This window comes from Triturus cristatus, chromosome 6 (genome assembly GCF_964204655.1).
Source record: "Triturus cristatus chromosome 6, aTriCri1.1, whole genome shotgun sequence".
NCBI lineage: Eukaryota > Metazoa > Chordata > Amphibia > Caudata > Salamandridae > Triturus > Triturus cristatus.
The window spans coordinates 61,990,341-62,011,626 of NC_140589.1; the positions used below are offsets into that span (position 1 = coordinate 61,990,341).

Below are 21,286 nucleotides of genomic sequence, written 5' to 3' on the forward strand. Positions count from 1 at the left end.
CTGGATCAACGAAGAAACCCCATTCAATAGGGAAATTATCACAGATTGTCTAAAATTGACAGAGGTCAGGAACATTAAGTGGTTGAACTATGTAAAAGGGTTGTCCACTGACATCGGGCACCCGGAATTCTTTGCTGACCCATCAACCTTAACTCACATATCCAAAGCCGAGCTAAAGCGACTCGTCTTAAATCATCTGTACCGTAAACGCTGGCTCCTAGAAATACAGAAGACTACCATTGTTGACTATCAAAACCTGATCACTGTGACTGGTACTCAGCAATACTTATTACTAGAACCATCTCCATTTACCCGCATGCTCCTGACCCGTTTTCGCACCAACACGTTTTTTAGACTCCTAACTTTTCCTAACCCAAATTGCTGGGCCACTGACCTACAAAAATGCCCTTGTGACGGCCTCTCGTCCCAATCTAATATCCACTGCATCCTCTTCTGCAGATTTTATCAACTGCCAAGGACTACTTTTTTAAAACCATTGCTGAAATCTTGGGGCATACGCTCATGTAAATTGGCATACTTCAAATTAAAAACCCTGGAAACCCCTTTAGTCCTGGCAGCTATGTCATCGTACCTGAAAATGACGATGAGGCTGAGGTCATCAATGCAACCCTAACCGGCCTCATACTTTGTTGCCTGATTGTACTTATCTTCTTAATTTCTGTGATTTTAATCATGTTATTAATTGCATGTAATTTTGGCTGTTTTTAAAGGATTTTTATATGTATGTACTTTTTTGATATTGTTTTTACATATCGAATAAAGTTCAGTATCTATCTATCTATCTACTAGCCAGGCAATCCTCATTCTTTTGATGGGGGGGTGCTTGTGGACAGGGGCCCTCTTGGGGTCCACTGGCCTCCCTGACCTCTGCAGCCCTGGGCTGACTGAGGCAGGGTAGAGAGAGGCAGGCTACCTGCACCAGACTGGGTCCCACCTTGGAAGGGGCCACTGACATCAGCGGCTCTGTCAGGCCAGGCCTGGCTACCTCTGGGGCAGTTCCTTCACAAGGGGTGAGGTCAGATCCCTGAGGAGGCTGACCTTTTCCTAATGTCTGGGGAGAGGGAGACTTTTCTTCCTCCCCACTACTCTCTGTTTGTGTGGAGTGATCCATAGTTTCAGGCTTCACTACACCTATGTCAGTCTGAGTATGGGCTGAGACCATTACAGCCTTGCCAACCTTTTCAGGGAGGCACTCAGTTTGGGTTTGAGCTGTGACTGTCACAGCTCTGCCAATCTCTACAGGGAAGTCTGTCTTTGCCTGGGCTGTGGCTACCACTGCCCTTCCAACCTTTTCAGGGAGGAAATCTACTTGGACAGGGGTTGTGGCTGGCACAACCCCACTACCCTTTTTTGAAAGGCTTACCATTTTGGAATGGGTGTCTTGTTCAACTCCAGCCCAAGCTGAGAGTTCTAAGTCATTCCCCAGTAAGCAGTCCACAGGCAAGGTTGGAGACACTGCCACCCTTTTAGGGCCAGTGACACCTCCCCAGCTGAGACATACCTCTGCCATGGGATGACTGTTCTGTTTGCCATCAATGTTAGTCACCTGATATGAGAAACCAGGCAAAAGCTGCTCAGAGGGAACTAGCCTATGGGCCACCATAGTGATGCTAGCTCCAGTGTCTCTGTAGGTCTCAGCTTTTCTACCATTGATGTAGGGCTCCTGTCTGTACCTACCCAAAGTGTTGGGACAGGCAGTGAAGTTGGCAAACCCCATGCCACCATCACAGACAAGAGTAGCTGTTGTAGGGGAATTGGCTAAGCCAGGGTCCCCCTGTGTTCCCCGAGAAAACCCAACCAAATTTATGGGGGCACTCCCACCACCTGGAGGATTACTGCTGACAGTAATAGGTGGTGTGACAGGAGTAGTTGGAGGAACAGTTTTGTTTTTAGCCTTTGGGCAACTGCTGTCAGTTTTCCAATGCCCAGGAGTTTTACACTCATGGCAGTAAGGCTTTTTAACTGTGGTAGAGGAGGGAGCTTGGGACTCACCACCCTGTGTGGAGTTTTGGGGCCCTGAGGAAGATTTCTCTTTTGTTTTATCCCCACCCTTCTCTTGAGGCTTGGTGGTATCTTTCTTTTGGTCACCACCCTGATTTTTAGGCCTAATCCTGGTCCTGACCCATTTATCTGCCCTCTTTCCCAATTCTTGGGGAGAGGTCAAATCTGAGTCTACCAGGTGTTGATGGAAAAGCTGGTTCTGACAATTACTAAGGATCTGCTCCCTCATAATCAAGTTGAACAATCCTGTATAGTCCTGCACCTTGCTGCCAGTTAACCAACCTTCCAAAGCCTTAGTGGCACAATCCACAAAATCAGACCAGTCCTGTGTCTGTGTCTTCTGGGTGTCTCTGAACAACAACCTATATTGCTCAGTGGTTAAGCCAAACCCATCTATCAGAGCACTCTTCAGGACTTTGTAATTGTTAGCATCCCCATCACTGACTGTGAGGAGCTTGTCTCTACCTTTGTCAGAAAAGGAGAGCCACAAGATAGCTGCCCACTGACTCTGGGGTACCTGCTGTACTTTGCAGGCCCTCTCCAAAGCAGTCATCCACTTGTGGATGTCATCCCCATTCTGATATGGGGGGACTATCTTGCTTAGGTTTCTATGGTCATAAGACCTATCCCTATCTCTAGGAATGTTGCTGCCACCAGTGGGTTCTGACCCACACGATGTTTGCTCTCTAGCCAGAGCAAGCTTCTCCTTGGCAAGGGCAAGTTCTTCCCTCTGAATCCTCAGATTAGCTTCCCTCATTCTGGCTTCATGCTCCTTTCTCTTAGGGGAAGTCATTCCCCTGTGGGAGGAATCACTAGAGATGCTAGAGACATGGGAGTGGATGGATTCCCTTGAAGGGGATCTGTCCCTCCTGCTTCTCTGGTTAAGCCCACTTGGGGGTCTGTATGGGGGGACCCCATGCAAACTCCCATGTAAACTTAGGTTAGCCTGGCTAAGTCTTCCTACTTGGCCCTGGCTGTCTACCTCTTCATCTGAAGCCCCATCTGACTCCTCTGAGGTGGGTAGACCCTTATCTACAGCTATGGCACCATCCTTGGCAGCTCTTTCAGCATCACAGGCCTCCAGAAGCTCCACTAGCTGTCTAAGGGTAGGGTTGGAACCCTGTTTTAATCTCCTGGAGGTACACAGTTGTCTCATCTCCTGGAAAGTGAATGCATCATATCTAGAGGGAATCTGTCTAGGATTCTCCTCTCCTGAGGGAGCATCAGTGTGATCTCCATTCAGGGACATGATTCTAGTGAGGGTGTGGTGTGTGCACCTACCTACACTAGTTGTATCTACTAAACCTCTCTAGTAGTTGTAGTCAGGGTGTGTTACTCCCTTCAACCTACAACCACTAAGTCCAGTAGGACTTAAGTATTATAATCTATGTTATATGTACCTAAACAATATCTGTGTGATCTTTCAATTTAGTATCTCAAGATTACAATGGTATTACAACAGCAAGCTCAGATCCCAACCGCTGCTCACCAATGTGAGAAGTTGGCCTGATGTATGATGTCACTAGTTCTAGTGTACACCTTATATCAGTCCAAACAACCCTTATGGTGATTGGTTGTAAAGTCAACCTTATAGACCAGCTATCCTAGTGGTAGCATGGAAAAGAGCAGTCTTAGGCTAAACTCTGAATGGCATGTGAAGCCAGCTGTGATACCATATATAATCCCTTGAATACCAAATGAAAGGACACCGCAACAGGTATATATATAAAATAAAGTGTATTTATTCTAGTCAAACCCTCAGCACTCTTTATGAGATTAGAGGTAAGTACAACCCAGTCTTATTTATGCATACATTAAGTCACACAGGTAAGTAATACAGTTAGGCCCTAGGGGCCACGCAAACCATATACTAAAGAAGTGGTATAAGGACCACTGTCACGGAAATAGAATAGGCCTAGGCCTAGGGAATCGCTGGGGCTACACTATACTACCAAAGGTTAGGAAGTGGGAGGCCCACGGGATTCAAGTGCAGAGTGGAAACACTCACGCGTAATGCGTATAATCGATAGAAATAGTACAGTTTTGAATTAAATAGATTTAGGATACTTCCGGAGTAGCTAGGAAGTCGAGACTTGAAAACTAGACACTAGGATAGGCACTACCCTGATGAGCACCGGAGTACCCAAGTTACCTAGCCCACAGGCTGCGGGTGCATAGGTGTGAAGTTGCGTCGGGTTTCGTCGTCGACTCCTATGGATGCCTGAAGAAAGATGCTGACAGGCAGTCAGTGAAGAGTGTCCGGTGGATCCCAAGGCTGGGATCAGGAAGAAAGGATACCTGCAAGCAGAGGGGACAGAGTCAAGGTCACTAGCCAGTGACCACGTGGAACCAGGAAGGAACCAGGCGATGTCGTGAAGATTGCAGGTGAAGGTGAAGCTTGTCGCTGCAGCCACGAGGACCAGGGAATGTCAAGGACGACCAGGACCAGGAGGCGAGCTGTCCCACGAAGGCTCTTGCTGTCGGCGGCGTCGAAGTTGGACTAGGACTCACCAAGCCTTGGCAAGCGGAACCCACGAAGAACGGAGGACTTGCCTCTGGTGCAGACCAGGAAGGTCTGGGGTGCTTCTCTTTTTCAAAGAAGCGGGAGCCAGTCTGGAGGAGCCAAACCAGCGCTGAAGATTGCAGGGTGCGTCGTCTCAAAGGCCACTAGCCAGCGGGCAAGCAACCGGACAGACGCGGCAAGCAGGAAAATGCAGAAGGGCCCCACGCAGGACTCGTGGAGTGTGTGGGGCTGGTCTTCGGTGCAGATGGTGCTTGGGGTTGGGGCTTCTCAATCCCCGGTGCACAACTTCGAGGGTGCCTCAGAAGCTGCGCTGGAAGATACTAGCCACTTTTCCCAGGTAGCCGGTCCCACGCCTCTCGTCGCCTCCACGGATCTCAGCACGGCTGTGGATGTGGATCAGGGTCGGAGAAGTCTGGAAGTCAAGGCTCTGGTCGGGCTCTGCAGTCGGTCCCTCGTAGAACTTTAGCAAAGCAAAGGGTAGTCTCTTGATGGTGCCTGTTTGCACAGGGTAGCCACTCCTTGGCCACAAGAGAGATTCTTCAGTCTTCTTCTTTCGTCGAATGTCGAAGGTCCAGAGTTTCTGTTCAAGTTGCAGGTTCAGGATAATCTAAAGTCTTGAGGCCCAACTCCCACTCTTATACTAATCTGGGGGGCTGGGATACCTGCTAGGTCACGCCTTATGGGTGGGACCTGGGAGGGGGGTGGTTACACCCCCTTCCCTTTGTCCAGTTTCGTGCCAGGACTGGGGCTGGAGTGCCCCAGCACCGGTTTGAACTGGACTATGCATGGGACACCTTGTGTGCCCCAGGCATGTCTCATTCCTTTCAGCCCTCCCTGCCCCAATACACTAAAGTCTGTCTGGGGAGGTGCTAGCACCTCCCCAAGCAGGAAACCTATTGTCCAAGCCTCCCTTGCCGGGATCACTCCCAGCAGCAGGAGGTCAGACTCGTGTCTGTGGCAGCAGCATCCATTTTGTGATGCTGAGGCTTTGGTTAGAGTTAAACAGTAAAGTAGGATTTTAACATGTCTCTCCCTCTAGAAGGGAGGAATAATATCCTCATCACCAGAAATGGTATGGGGGTATTATTCCAAAGTGTTAGACACCTTACACGACATGTTTTGATAAAGCCCAACCATAGTTACCATAACCGTTTAAGATTATAAGGCACTTTAAGAGTATATGGTAGGCTATATCATAGAACAGCTATAAGGACATGGTTCCGAAAGCTGCAGACAGGCTCAGCTCATGCTAGAGCACCATCTCACATGTTACCAAGCACTCTGCCTCCAGGATTGTTAAGGCCTGCCATAGGAGTGGCTGATAGGTACACATGTGTCTATTTTAAGGGTAGATATAGGTATACTATATCTAAGCAAGGGGTGATTACACGACCTTGCCCCAGCTGAGTGATCAGCCAGTTGTGTCTGATTGGAAGGCCAGACCAGGGGTGGCATAATACATGCTGCAGCCCCTGGGAGGCCTAGGGTACACCTATGCCCTGGGTTCCTAGGGTACACTGTACAGGGTCCAATAAGGTGATCCTTACCAATTGGGAATGTACCTAGGGTACATGGAGTCCATTTTAAAGAGAGAGCAGACAGCCTGAGACCCTGAATGGCAGGATCTCAGGCCAACTAAGTCGAAAAACCAGCTAGACACTAGGCAAAAAGTTGGGGGTAACCATAGTCAGATATCCACCTTCCTACACAAGGGTCCCTATTTGGTCAAAGGTACTTACCTCTGCCAACTAGAGACCCCCAGTTCTAACATTGGTGGTCAGCGGTGAGGATTTAGACTTGCATTTGTGACTCATACACAGTGATTGGTGTACACTACTAGTGAGTGCAGACCAAACGCGACCACATACTATTTTGGCAGAATTGTTTTTTTTCTTGGACTGTTGTTTTCCCTGAGAACTGCCAATTCTTACTGCCATGAGTAAACCAGCATCAGTTGCATCTATGGATCTAGATTTTGAGGAAGAGAGGTTGGAAACCTACACTTTGAAACCGCTCAAGCATCTCTGCAAGAAAATGAAAGTTGCTACACCAGGCATTTCCAAAAAGGATGACTACCAAAAGGCACTGAGGGCCTGGGTAAAAGCAAGAAATGCCCCTGATCTGGTGGTGGAGCCAGCTGGGGATACAGATGGGTAACTGGATAGGCCAGTGTTTCCAGCTAGGGAAGGGGTACCGTCCCCACCTGGCAGTAGCATCTCTTCCAAAGACCTGTCCCCTAGAGAGCTGGTAGACAGGGAGAGAAATAGGGCACACAAGCTGGAGATGGCTAAGCTTAAGACGGAAGGTCAGAGGGAAATAGAGAATACCAAGTTGTCCTTGGAGAGAGAGAGAGAATGAGAATGGAGCATGAGAGGATGTTGAGGGAGTTAGAGATCAAGGCAAAGGGCTTAGAGATCAATCCCTCTGGTGGCAGCGCACCATCTGTGCCTTCAGAAGGCAGGGTATATATTCCCAAGGATGTCATCAAAGATTTCTACAAGCATGAGGATATTGGGCAGTGGTTTGCCGCCTATGAGATAGCAATGTTGGCCCACCAGGTCCCTGACAAGGCTTGGGGAGCTGGGTTGTGGGGCCGCTTTGTGAGTGAGGGGAGGGATACTTTGTTAGACCTATCCAGTGAGAATAGGATGTCTTATACCCACATGAAGAAAGCCCTGATGACAAGGTATGGTTTGACCCCAGAACTCTATAGACAGAGATTCAGGAATTGTAAGAAGCTGGAGGGAACCACTTTGGTAGAATATGTATCCTTCTTTTGCAGAGCTATGGATGGTTGGGTGAAGGGTAGCAAAGTGGATACTTTTGAAGCGCTCTATGATTTGTTTGCATGGGAGCACTTCTCTGCTAATTGTTTTCCAGAGCTACGCCAGCACCTTATTGATAGCAAGTTAACTAATCCTAGGAAGCTTGCTGAGGAGGCGGACCGCTGGGTCAGTACCAGGGTCCACAAGGGTCATGTGGGAGACTCAGCCAAGGGTGGGCACGGTCCCCAGCAGGAGAGTGGGGGGACAAGGGTAAACAAAGGGAGTTCCAGAAAGGGCCCCAAAATAATTCCCAGGGGAACCAAGGGAAGGGTTCCCAGCCTCCCCCTGAGAAAAAGCCAGAGCCCCCGACAGGTAAACCTGCTACCTGCTTTCAGTGTAAGCAAGTGGGACACCATTGTTATGATCCCCAGTGTCCCCAAAAGGGTCAGTATGTGCCACCCCATGCACCCCTGTCAGATGGCGAGTGCAGCCCTGGGAGGGGAGGAGATGGGTGCCCAAGGTGGGTGGGGTCCCGCAGAAATGTCCCTTGTCTCTTTAGGAGACTTTGAGATGGTCCCTAAAGCTCAATTGCCTCATAACACTAAAAAATACAGGCAGTGGGTGACCATCAATAGCCATAGAGTGGAGGCTCTTAGAGACACCGGAGCCAGTGTGACAGCTGTCAGGTGTCACTTGGTGTCTGAAGAGCAGGTGGTCCCCAATGCATTTTACCCAGTTGTTGCCGCTGATAACACAGAGAGCCACTGCAAGGTGGCTCAGGTTCCCTTCGAGTGTGGGGGGGTCTCAGGTACTCTCCAAGTAGCTGTGAGGCCAGCCATGCCTGTTGATTGTCTGTTGGGCAATGATTTGGAACGCTCTCCTTCGGGTAAGGTGGAGAAGAAGGCTCATCTGGAGATGTTGGGTCTGCCTGAGTGGGCGTGTGTGACCACTCGGTCTATGGCAGCCAGTAAGGGTATTCAAGAGATCCTAGAGCCTGAAAGTATGGCCCGGGAACCTGCCTTAAAGAGAAGAGGTAGGGGGTGTGGGAAACCAGCCCCCATTGTTCCCACGGTCCAGGAGGAGGCAGACCTTGATGGGGATGCCCTGGAACCTACAGGGGAACAGATTGCTGAACTGGGGGGCCTGCCTGAGCTGACCCATTGGCAGCAAGAAAGAGGACCCTACAGTGAGGAATTTTGTGCAGAACAGAAGAAGTGCCCTTTTCTTGTGGGTTTGCGGCAACAGGCCACAAACCAGGCAGCAGGTGATCAGTCTGGATCACATTGGATCTACTGGGAGATCGTCCTCCTGTATACAGAGCCTTAGGTTGCTGAAACTGGGTCAGCCTGTGTGCTGGTGGTATCCCAGCGCTTCAGAGCCTTCCTACTGGGGTTGGCTCATGATGTACCTTTAACTGGACATCTGGGGCAGGACAAGACCTTTGAAAGGCTTGTCACCTACTTTTATTGGACCCAGATGCGGAAGAGTTCAGACACTCATAGTAGCACTTGTCAAACTTGCCAGGCAAGTGGGAAGAGTGAAAGGAAGCAAAAGGCTCCTCTCCAACCTTTCCCTGTAGTCAGTACCCCCATTGAACGGGTGGGCATTGACATTGTGGGGCCACTGGAACCCAAGACAGCCATGGGCAACAGATTTATCCTGGTCTTGGTGGACCATGCTACCCGGTACCCGGAGGCCATCCTGCTGAGGACAGTGATGGCCCTCGTGGTGGGAGGTGCACTGATGGGGATTTTCTCCCGTGTGGGGTTTCCCAGAGAGGTGGTGTCAGACCGTGATACCAATTTCATGTCTAATTACATGAAGTCCCTGTGGCAGGAGTGCGGTGTGACATACAAGTTCACCACTCCTTACCACACCCAAGGTAATGGGCTGGTTGAGAGATTCAACCGGACACTTAAAGGCATGATTATGGGTCCTGAGGAACCCATGAGGCGTAAGTGGGACATCCTTTTGCCAGGCCTTCTTTTTGCTTACCGTGAGGTGCCACAAAAGTCCCTAGGGTTTAGTCCCTTTGAACTGTGCTATGGGCACCCGGTAAGAGGATCTTTGAATCTGGTCAAGGAAGGCTGGGAGCAATCTCCCAGGAAACCTCCCCAGGATGTATACAGTTACAGGCTGGCCTTCAGGAACCAGACTCGGCGATTCAGACAGCTCGCTTAGGCGAATCTGAAAGCCAGCCAGGAGGAAATAAAACGGTGGTACGATCAGAATGCCACTCTGATTGAGCTTCAACCTGGACAGAAAGTTTGGGTCATGGCCCCTGTAGAGCCTTATGCGCTCCAGGACAGGTGGACCGGTCCATTTGAGAGGGTGGAGCGCAAGAGTGATGCCACCTATCTGGTGAACTTGAAGTCGCCAAGGAACCCTTTGCGGGTCCTGCATGTTAACTGCCTAAAGCCCCACTTAGAAAAGTCCGAAGTGGGCATGCTCCACGCAACAGATGATGGGATGGGGGAGGAGACCGAGCCTCTGCCTGACCTCCTGTCTGTGACAGAGCAAGATGGGTCAGTGGATGATGTCAGCCTCTCTGCCACAATGACCCCTGCTCAGCAGCAAGATTGTCGCCAACTGTTGGGGTAATTCTCTGCTTTGTTTTCCCTGGTTCCTGGTGTAACTGAGTGGTGTGTCCATGATGTGGACACTGGGGACAGTCCTCCTGTGAAGTACGAGGCTTAAAGTGTGACTGACCGGGTCAGAGCTTACATCAAGGAGGAGGTCTCCAAGATGCTTGCCTTAGGGGTGATTGAGGCCTCTAACAGGCATTGGGCCAGCCCAATGGTCTTGGTCCCAAAGGCTGCCGCGCTTTGTGCCACACCCGAACTCCGGTTCTGCGTCGACTACCGAGGACACAATTCAGTCACCAGGACTGACGTGCACCCCATCCCCAGAGCTGATGAGCTCATTGATCGGTTAGGGGCTGCACGGTACCTCAGCACGTTTGATTTGACGTCTGGGTACTTGCAGATCGCCTTGACTGATGGGGCCAAAGAGAGGTCAGCATTCTCCACACCAGATGGACACTATCAATTCCGGGTTATGCCCTTTGGGATGAAGAATGCCCCTGCCACCTTTCAGAGGTTGGTCAACCAGATGTTGGCTGGACTGGAGGATTTCAGTGCCGCCTACCTGGATGACACTGCAGTGTTCAGCGCCAGCTGGGAAGAACATCTGCGCCACGTCTGGGAAGTGTTGAAGGCACTGCGGCGGGCCTCATGATCAAGGCGAGTAAGTACCAGATCAGGCAGGGTTCCGTGATGTACTTGGGGCACCAGGTAGGGAGCGGCCAGGTGGCGCCCCTGCAACCCAAGATTGATACCATCCTTGCATGGGAACCTTCAAAGACTCAGACGCAGGTGAGAGCCTTTTTAGGACTCACGGGGTACTACGGGAGGTTTGTCAAGGGGCATGGCAACATTGTTGCATCCCTTGACTGAGCTGACTTCCAGGAAGCAGCACAAGAAAGTGAACTGGACTGACACTTGTCAGAAAACTTTTGACGCCCTGAAGACTGCCCTGTGCACAGCACCCATGCTTCAGGGGCCCAACTTCTCAAAGGAATTCATTGTTCAAACAGACGCTTCAGAGCATGGTGTGGGGGCTGTTCTTTCACAGATTAATGAGGAGGGCCTAGATCAACCTGTAGCCTTCATCAGTAGGAGGTTATTTTCACTGGAACAGAGGTGGAGTGCAATTGAGCGTGAAGCATTTGCTGTGGTCTGGGCATTGAAGAAGTTGAGACCATACCTGTTTGGGACTCACTTCCGGGTTCAGACAGACCACAGGCCCCTCAGATGGTGGATGCAGATGAGGGGTGAGAACCCAAAGTTGTTGAGGTGGTCCATTTCCCTACAGGAGATGGACTTCAAAGTGAAACACCGCCCTGGTACAGAACACGCCAGTGCTGATGGTCTGTCCAGATTTTTCTGCCTTAGTGAAGAGAACTCCCAAGGAGAAGGGTAGTTCTCCCCACATTTCAGCTGGAGGGGACACGTGTTAGAAATACCAATTTTTGCCAACGTGCACACTAGTGTTTAAATGTTCAATCACAATACACACTAGTGATTTGAGGTGTGCTACAACCACCTTGGCGCCTAGTCCATGGGCGTCTGAGAGGTAAATCCGGACAAGTGTGGAAGTGGGGGAGACCCTACTTGCAGGTGGGAGCACTATTTCTTTAACAGGTGACTGTTATCAACAAAATTCTGATTCACAGTTTTTTAGCTTTCATGCTTTCAAGCTGATTTGTGATCCATGAATACAGTGATTTGTTGGTTTTTGAATTGCATTCCACAACATGCAAATTTCATCCAACATAGTCATCATGTATTCAATCCATGAAGTATTCTAATCAATTAAATTCTTCACAACCCAATGCATTTCGGGTCCAAAACGTGACCCTTCGTCAGAGGTCAAACATTGCAATGCTGAAATTAACAGAAAACAGAGGGCGATTTAACTTTCAGTCTAAAACATTCAAGTTCCGATCTAAAATGATGTACAATCAAAAGTGCACCCGTGCAGTGATTCAATAACGAAGTGACTTGGCAAAAAAACAAAGAACCTTTAAAGCCCATAGAAAATGGTGTATGAATCCGAAATCTAGAAGAAAATGTTGAATTCAAACACACCGTAGCTCTACAGTGAGTGGAACTTAATCTTACGATGTGTAAACGATTTAAACATTCGTGATTTCAACTCGCCGTGAACTTAACAGAAGTTCACCCGCAGTTACCGGGTGTCGCTTGGATCAGGGCAAGCAAACAATATTATTACGCACTCACTGACACCACAAACTAAAAAAGTGCTGCGCTCTGAAGTTAAAACATGCCGACAAAGTTGTGAAAATACTTGCGCCATTACCGGGTTTTCAAAAGATCTGAGGCATTACGCGCTAGCAGACAATACGCAGTGCTCTGAATCTTACCGGGAAGATTACTTGTGTGTTCTTCCTCCGCACAGACGTGAATGACGCAGTACGGCGTGCTCATTTAAACGAAGAGCTAACGCTTTAAAAAGAAAGGGTGCTGATGTAACAAAGTGATGAATAATAAAGTAAAAAAGTGCACACAACAAACATTTCTATTGTTAACAAAATACCATTTGTGCGGACTATTGAAGCTGTGTGTATCCAATGACAATTATCATGACGTAATTGTGCCTTAAAACAACAATCACATATAGTTACAGAGAGCTACCTTACCACATTATTCAGAATAACATAAAGCAAAATTATAGAAAGCAATTAAATTCAATTCTATCGTTCATCCCCAAAGGCTGAAGTGATTGCACTTTTTTTGTCCAATAAAATTCAGATCTTGCTAGTGCTTTTTGGGGGTCAATTTCCTGTTCTCGTTTTTGCGCCTCCAGTATAGTGAAACACAAGTAATCTTCCCGGTAAGATGCAGAGCACCGCGTATTGTCTGCTAGCACATAATGCCTCAGATCTTTTGAAAACCTGGTAATGGCGCGAGTATTTTCACAACTTTGTCGGCGTGTTTTATCTTCAGAGCGCAGCACTTTTTTAGTTTGTGGAGTCAGTGAGCGCGTAATAATATTGATTGCTTGCCCGTGTTCAAGCGACACCCGGTAACTGCGGGTGAACTTCTGTTAAGTTCACGGCGAGTTTAAATCACGAATGTTTAAATCGTTTGCACATCGTAAGATTAAGTTCCACTCACTGTAGAGCTACGGTGTGTTTGAATTCAACATTTTCTTTTAGAGTTCGGATTCATACACCATTTTCTATGGGCTTTAAAGGTTTTATGTTTTTTTACCAAGTCACTTCGTTATTGAATCACTGCACGGGTGCACTTTCGATTAGACATCATTTTAGTTCGGAACTTGAATGTTTTAGACTGAAAGTTAAATCGCCCTCTGTTTTCTGTTAATTTCAGCATTGCAATGTTTGACCCCTGACGAAGGGTCACGTTTTGGACCCGAAATGCATTGGGTTTTGAAGAATTTAATTGATTAGAACACTTCATGGATTGAATACTTGATGACTATGTTGGATGAAATGTGCATGTTGTTGAATGCAATTGAAAAACCAATAAATCACTGTATTCATGGATCACAAATCAGCTTGAAAGCATGAAAATGAAAAAACTGTGAATCAGAACAGTCATCTGTTAAAGAAATAGTGCTCCCACCTGCAGGTAGGGTCTCCCCCACTTGCACACTTGTCCGGGACACGTGTTAGACCTGGTACCACTGGCGTGAGTCTCCCTTCCATTTCTTCTGATTGCCTCTTCTATTTTTGATATGTTTTGCTGGTTTAGATGCTCTGGGCACTGTGCTACTGCTATACAGTGCCACAGTGCAAGTGCTCCCTATGTTAAATTGATGTATTGATTAGTGACTCCATGATTGGGTTATTTGATTTACTTGTCAGACCCTAGTACAGTGTACCATGTGTGCCCAGGGCTTGTAAATCAAATGCTGCTAGTGTGCTTTCAGCACTGGTTGTGCCACCCACAGAAGCAGCCTGTAAAGGGTGTCTCTGGCCTGCCATTGCAGAGCCTGTGTGCAGTCTAGTACTGCCATGCTGACTTGGTAAAGTGCACCCACTTGCCAGTCCCTAAACCTTCCCTTTTCTTCATATCAGACACCCTTAAGGTAGGCCCAGGGGCAGGGTGCATTGTAAGTATAAGGTTGGACATGACCTGGTGTGTGTGGCATGTCCTAATAGTGAATTACAGCCATTTTTGTTTTTCCCTATTGCAAGGCTACCATTCCCAATAGGCCAGAATGGGCAGTTTGATTATAACACCTTATAATCTTAACTGACCCTGGGGACATGGTAGAAATTCGAGTTTAGTATGCCTGAACTCAGAATGATAAAAAACATATTTTAGTAAAGTTGGTTGTAACATTCTGTGTTTGAAAATACCACTTTATGAAAGTAGGTATTTTCTTACCTAACCTTCCAGCCTCCCTCTGCTAGCTTGTGTATTGTGTGTCTGGTTTTGCGAGTGACAGGGGCTGGGGATTCCAGAAGACAGGGTGAGTCAGCACAAGGCTGAATATACCTATCTGCATGTGGAGTGGTGGGAGGAGATAGCACCTGGGCCTGAATAGGGCTGTGCCTGCCTTCCACAATGCTGGCTCCACCTCTTGTGGTGCGTCTGATGGCCCTGGCCCACACTGTCAAAGGAAAGAAGGAGTACTGTAAACAAAGTGCTCCAGGACTGCACAGAACTGGTTTGGGCTAGGTACAGGCCCCTCTACCTTCAAGGGACAAAGGATTTAGTAGTATGTATATGGGGACCCCAAGACTATAGATCACTTCTGGAACAACAAGAGAAACCTCTGCCAAGGAAAAGCACCAAAGGAAGCTGTAGGAGTTGGACTGCCCCCTGCCAGTGTGCTGTGTTGCTGGGTTGGCCTACAGTGGTGTTTTCAGTGCCAAAGAGAGGAGAAGGAACTTTTAAAGAACTTTCATCATCTTGCAGAATATTAATCCAAGGGCTTGATTTGAGTTTGCCTCCTGACCGAAGTCTCAGGGATACCAGACTTCACCCCTTCTGTTTGCCTGCATCTGGAACTTGCTGTTCTAGCTGCTACAGAAGGAATTTTGCAACACCGACGCCGGCGAGCGACGCCGTCTTCTGCATCGAAGCCGGCAGTGCTGCTCTGACTTGCAATGCGGACCAGACGCCTGCCGCAATGCCACATCGACGCCAGCGAACGACATTGTAAGCCTGCCATAGCCGCGAGCAGTGCTCCGACTTGCGACGCCGGCCCGACGCCTGCTGCTGTGCCGCATCGTCTCCGAAGCCGGCATCATCGCGGAGCCGATCGTTGACGTGGGTGGTCAAGAATCCATCGACATCGTGACATCGTACGGAACCGTGGTTCCGGCGCCATCGTAACGTCACCTCCTCTCCGGTCAGGAACCGACGCTTCCCCTGCCTGCGCACGCATCCAGGTCCCGATGTATCATCTCCCCTGAAGCAAAGGAACCGACGCCGCAGCACCAACGACGCCGCACCTCCCCGACGCCGTGAGCTGTCTTTGGTTTTGCTTTTCGCAGGTACTGTTCTCTGTGGGTCTGTTTTGATTCCGGGCCTGACGCCGCGTGGGAACTCCAGTTGGGGTTATCTGTTGCTAAAGACTGCTTTTAAGTGAATACCCTATTTTTGAACTATTTCTACCATCTTGAAGGATTATTGTTGATTACAGTATCGTGGATTTTTGTCGTTTATGGTCTTGTGATAAATCTATATAAAGAATACTTATTTTTATAAAAACCTGTGTGGTGTCCATCTGTAGTGTTTTCACTGTATTACTGTATGTGTTCACAAATGCTTAACACACTGCCTCTGAGATAAGCCTGTCTGCTCGTGCCAAGCTACCAAGGGGGTGAGCAGGGGTTATCCAGTAGTGTAATCCCTTTTCCCTGACTTTGAAGCAAGGGTCCCTATTTGGTCAAAGGTACCTACCTCTGCCAACTAGAGACCCCCAGTTCTAACAATACCCCAACCGGTTACTGTTATGTTATGTTATGTTAAAAGCACTTTTATAGCGCACAGCTGCCCCAGCCAAGGGGCGTCCCGGCGCTTAAAGAAAGGTCCCAACACAACAAAGCTGTACAGGGGCAGAAGCGCGCAGATCAAAATACTAAAGTGAGGAAGGAAACAAATACTCCAATATACTATCTTATACGCCATCTGGAATCATACTTTGTGCTGCGTTATTATACACTCAAGAGTATTTGGAAGAATTGCATTGGTGTATTAATCTTAGTACTACCGTGAACTCAATATTTACCTGATAGGCTCTGGGAAATAAGCCGCAAGGATCTTGTTTTACTATTATGGCGTATTACCCGGATTGAATTTTGAATTGAGCTGGCAATGGAATCAGCCCAGAAGAAGTCATAAGTGTGCCACGACACACGACAAAACATTGTTGGCTGTAATTGTCTGACTGTACCACTACATCAAGCTGTGTTTTGGAAACACTAAACTGCTGAGTATCGGACACTGGATACCCAAATAAAGAACTGGAACTAAGAAATCATAAAAGACTTGCATTTCTCATTTGGAGTGCTCAGGGGTGAATCAATATGTTGCTCTTTTCTTTGGAAGGCAGGGCAGGTCCTAGGGGTTCTTGAGGTTGCTGGCTGCAGGACACACCGGAGTTTTGCTTCTGCAGTTTTGAGGTGGGGACAGGCCGTTAGGGCTGTGGCTAAGTCAGTGGGCGTCGTCCTCTTCTTAGCTTCAGCACGGCTGTTCGGTCCTTCTTCTTCTTTTCTTCTTCTTCGTTGCTTGTCTGATGAGGCACAGTTCAGGGGTGCCTCTAAATACTAGATTTAGGGCCGTTACAGGTAAGTAAAAAGTTCGGACCAATGGGTCCATTCCTTGGGGTTCCTATTATGCCACCCTCCATTGGGAGTGGGGCCTATGCCTCACTCTGGTTGGCTGGGTCCCCCATCTGCTAATTAGCGGGGACTGAGAGTTGTGCTTCACCTAGCTTCACCCACCTGAGGGGTGGGGTTGGCAAAGTTGGGCACACCTCCCTTCAACCCTACACACTCTGGAGTCGATTGTCCAGGCTTTGTAAGGGTGGTCAGATATTTTGATACATATAGTGGCCATGCGTCTTTACGAGATGGCTAACTATATAGGGGCTGTGCCGAACATGGGCACATTTGGTATTAAACTTGTTGGAATCATACTCCAATACCGTTACCGGTATTGGAGGTATGATTTCATGCACTGGGGGCTCATCCGGGAAGACCCCAGTACTCCCGGCAACAGCCTTCCAGGGTCTGTCAATAAGCTAGTGCTACTGTCGACCCCAGACACGAATCTGCCCTCCTGGTGCTGAAATGAGCTTGAGCAAGGCAAGGTAGAACAATAGGTTTCCTGTCACAGGGACGTGTGACCACCGTCCAGACAGGATTTAGTATATTTGGCTGGGGCAGGTGTGCTTGCCATCTCCATCAGACTGCTTTGAAGGGCACATTTGGTGCCCTCCTTGCATACTCTAGTTAGAACCAGTTCTGGGAGCCCTTGGCTTCCGCTCTGGTGCAAAACTGGATAAAGGACATGGGAGTAGCCTTCCCTCTGTCTAGCCCCAACTCTGGGAGGGACCCCGGAGTTGTCCTAACCCCTTCCTTAGGGTATAAAAGGGCTTACCTCAGGGTGGGTCCTCAGATTTGTCGTGGGACAAGACTCAAGCCTGAAACCACATCCCTCTTCGACCGTCTGAAAACTTGGACTTCGCTAGACTTTGCCTCGAAAAGTGACTGCATCAAGGAAGACTCCTGCTGCTCCTGGTCTTGCTGTTCTGCAAGTCTTATTTGCCATCTGTGCTTCTTGGAGGACCTTCAACAGACCTGTGGGCATCAATGACCCCTGAAGTATGCTCCCTTGGAGTGAAGGAGTCACTTCCCTGCATCTGCAGGCACTGCAACAAAGCTGACCATGGACTTTGAAAGGCTCAGCAACCCAGGTGGTCGTTCTGTAACTCCCTCAAGGCCTGGCCTGTCCTCTCTCCAAGTATACCTCGTCAGATCCACAGGAACCAAACACCTGTTCACCACATTGACTTACCGTTGCCAAGGTTTGTTGGTTCTGCACTCCACAGATGTTCAGGCTACAAGAAGCTCCAGCCTCCAGCATGACTTCCTGCAAAGATCTTCACCCTCACCACATCCTCTGCACTGTGGTCCATCAACTTTTGTGAACTGCTCGAGGTCCTCTTGCAACTCCTGTGACTTCGGACTGTTGGTCCTCTCGAGGGTCTTCTCCTGCTTCAGTGGGCTCCCCGGCTAGCTCGGGGCCTGCTCTGCCCTGCACTTGGGGAGTCCCTTGGATCTTGCAGGTTCCAAAGCAGCTCCTTCATCGCTTTCCACATCTGTTGCTGCTGCCAAGGCTTGTTGGTGCTCCCGCCAGACCGGGACATGCCTCTGGTTGCCCAGGTAGAACTCCTGGCATGGAGAGCTGCGCTTCGTCATGTGCAGTGGGCGGGCAGGCTGTAGGAGAGTAGGGTCTGCTATCCTATGGTCACCCCAAATTTTTGCTTTTTGCTTCACTGGTTTTTGACATATTGAGGCTGTGGGCCTGCTAATCAGACCCCCAGCCTGCTGTTCTCTCTACTAAATTGACACTATGCACTATAGGTGCATAACCAATTGGAATTGGATCACCCTGTGAGCCCCTGTACCAGTGTACACTAGGTACCCAGGGCATTGGTGTATCTAAGGCCTACCAGGGGCTGCAGCATGTATTATGCCACCCCTGGCCTGGCCTAGCAATTTGACACAACTGGCTGATCACTCAGCTGGGGTAAGTTGGTGTAACCACCTCTTACTTAGGTGTAGGATACCTATACCTAACCTTAAATGGGACACATGTTAACCTATAAGTCACTCCTATGGCAGGCCTTAACAATCCTGAACGCAGAGTGCTTGGTTCCATGTGAGATGGTGCTCTGGCATGAGCTGAGCCTGTCTGCAGTGGTTGGAACAACTTCCTTCTACCGTTTCCAGATATCGTCATACCATATACTCTTAAGTGCATTATGAACCTCGCGGTTAAATGCTATCTTTGGTTTGGCTTTATCAAAACATGTCGAGTAAGGTGTCATACGAATTGGAATACTAACCCCTCGCCAATTCTGGCGACGGGGTTAGCATTCCACCCTTCTAGAGGGACACAACATGTACAGTACCTGAAACCAGGGTAAAATCAGACATAGCCTCAGCTCCACAAAATGGATGCTGCCACCACAGACACAAGTCTGCCCTCCTGCTGCTGGGGGTCCTTCTAGCTTGGGAGACGTGGACAAAGGGTTTCCTGCCAGGGGAGGTGCGTGCACCACCCCAGACAGGATTTTGTGTATTGGTCAGGTAGGGCTTGAATGGAATCAGACATGCCTGAGGCTCACAAGGAGCCTCGGTGCATATGCCAGTTCAAACCGGTCCTGGGGCACACCAGCCCCGGACCTGGGGCGAGCTGGACAAAGGATTGGGGGTGTAACCACCCCCCTTCCTGGTCCCACCCTTAGGGAGGGACCTAGCAGGTAGTCCGGCCCCTAGAATCCGCTTAAAGGTAGGAGCTGTGTCCTAAGACTTCAGACATCGTGGAATCAACTTAACTACAAGAAGAAGACGGGAACTTCGACGCTCTGCTGCACAGAGGACAGAAGGAAATCTCCCCTATGGTCAGGGAGTAACCATCTTGCTAACGCAAGCACCAACCAGCTACTCGACGTCTGCTTTGCCGCCGCCGCCTCCTGCCGGAGCCCGAGCCCAGAGCCCGACAAGAACTGGACCTCCAGACCTCTCACAGCCCGATCCACAGTCCCTGCAAAGAAGGAACCCGTGAAGGCACCGAGACACGTGGAGCGAGCCATCTTGAAAGACCCACGACAAGCTGCAAGCGCGACAACACAGGCTCCCTCCAAGTTGTGCTTTGGGTCCTGAGAAGCCCAACATCCGAGCAGCATCTGCACCAAAGGTGAGCCCTCCAGCATCTCTACGATCTGCGTGGGGCCCCTCTGCACTTTGCAACTCGACGCGCCTGCCCGGTCCCTGGCCCGTTGGCTAGTGGCCATTTTGGCGACGAACCTTGAAATCTACGACGCTGGTCTGGTTGCTCCAGATTGGCCCCTGCTGCTCTCCAAAGGAGCAGCCCCTCTGACCTTGCTGGTCAGAACAATCAGCTTTCTCCATTCTTCACGACTTCTGCTTTTGCCAAGGCTTGTTTGCTTCCTTCGAGTCGCCGACACCGCCGACAGCGAGAACCTGCGTGGGACAGCTCGTGACCCGACTCCTGGACATCGTTGACCTTCAGGGACCACGTGGCTGCGGAGACAAGCTACACCTCAGCACCCGTTTGCACCCGACATCGCCTGGTACCTACCTGGTGCCACGCCGGTCACTGGCTAGTGACTGTGAACACTGTCCCCTCTGCTTTCAGGTCTTCTACAACTCCGATCCACTCTTGGATCCACCGCATCTCTTCTGGACCGACCGCCTGCAGCATCTTTGTCATCAGGCTCCATTGAATCGATAGGCGAAACTCGACGCACTTCGAGACCTATGCACCCGCTTCCTGTGGGTGAGGTAAAGCTGGCACTCCGGTGCCCAAGTGTAGAGAAACATCTCTAGTGTCTGTGTTTTAAGTCTTAAGTTCGTAGTCCATCCAGAAGACCCTTCTAGCAATAACTTTTGAACTTTTACGTACCCATTGAAAACCTATGGGAGCCCGCGTGTAACTTTCCTCACTGCACACGCGACCCGTGGACCTCCTGGTCACTAACTATCGTTCGCTCCTTGTAGGCCCAGCGATTCTAGAGGCCCTAGGCCTTTTCCCTTTCCTGTTCGTGGTCCTTATACCACTATTTTAGTAAATGGTTTGAGTGGCCACCAGGGCCCATCCATATAAAGTGCAACTTCTGTATATTGTAATACTTTCTTGTTTAACGATTTGTGCTCATAAAGAGTCTAGGGGTTACTTTGAGTAATAAATACATATATATTTTGAATATATATCTGTGTGGTGTCCTTTCATTGGTATAAAGGGGGGTTACATATGGTAAAACAGCTTGCTTAACACGCTTTAACGAGTTTAGCCTCAAAGACTGCTTAGCCTACGCTACCACTAGGGCAGCTAGTCCGAAAAGGTTGACTTATAACCACACCATAAGGGTTGCTTGGCATGGTACAAGGTGGTCACTTTAACTAGTGAACATCATATACCAGGCCAACTTCTCACATTGGTGAGCAGCGGTTGGATTTGAGCTTGCTGTGTTTTACCTCTGTAATCTCTTTGTTACCAATTGAAAGATCATACAGGTACCTTTAGGTACATATAAAACAAGAATAGTTATATACTTAAGTTCTACTGAACTTAGTTGTTGTAGAGCAAAGGGAGTAGCACACCCTGACTACAACTACTAGATAGGTTTAGTAGGAAAACCCAAGTGTAGGTAGTTGCAACAC

At 49.1% G+C, this 21,286-nt stretch overlaps 1 protein-coding gene across 1 annotated transcript in view; it reads right to left on the reverse strand.

The window, feature by feature from the left end:
* The window catches only part of DNAH8 (dynein axonemal heavy chain 8), a 13,985,216-nt gene that overhangs the window by 11,587,740 nt on the left and 2,376,190 nt on the right, over window positions 1-21,286 (reverse strand). The gene's annotated exons all lie outside the window — the stretch shown is intronic.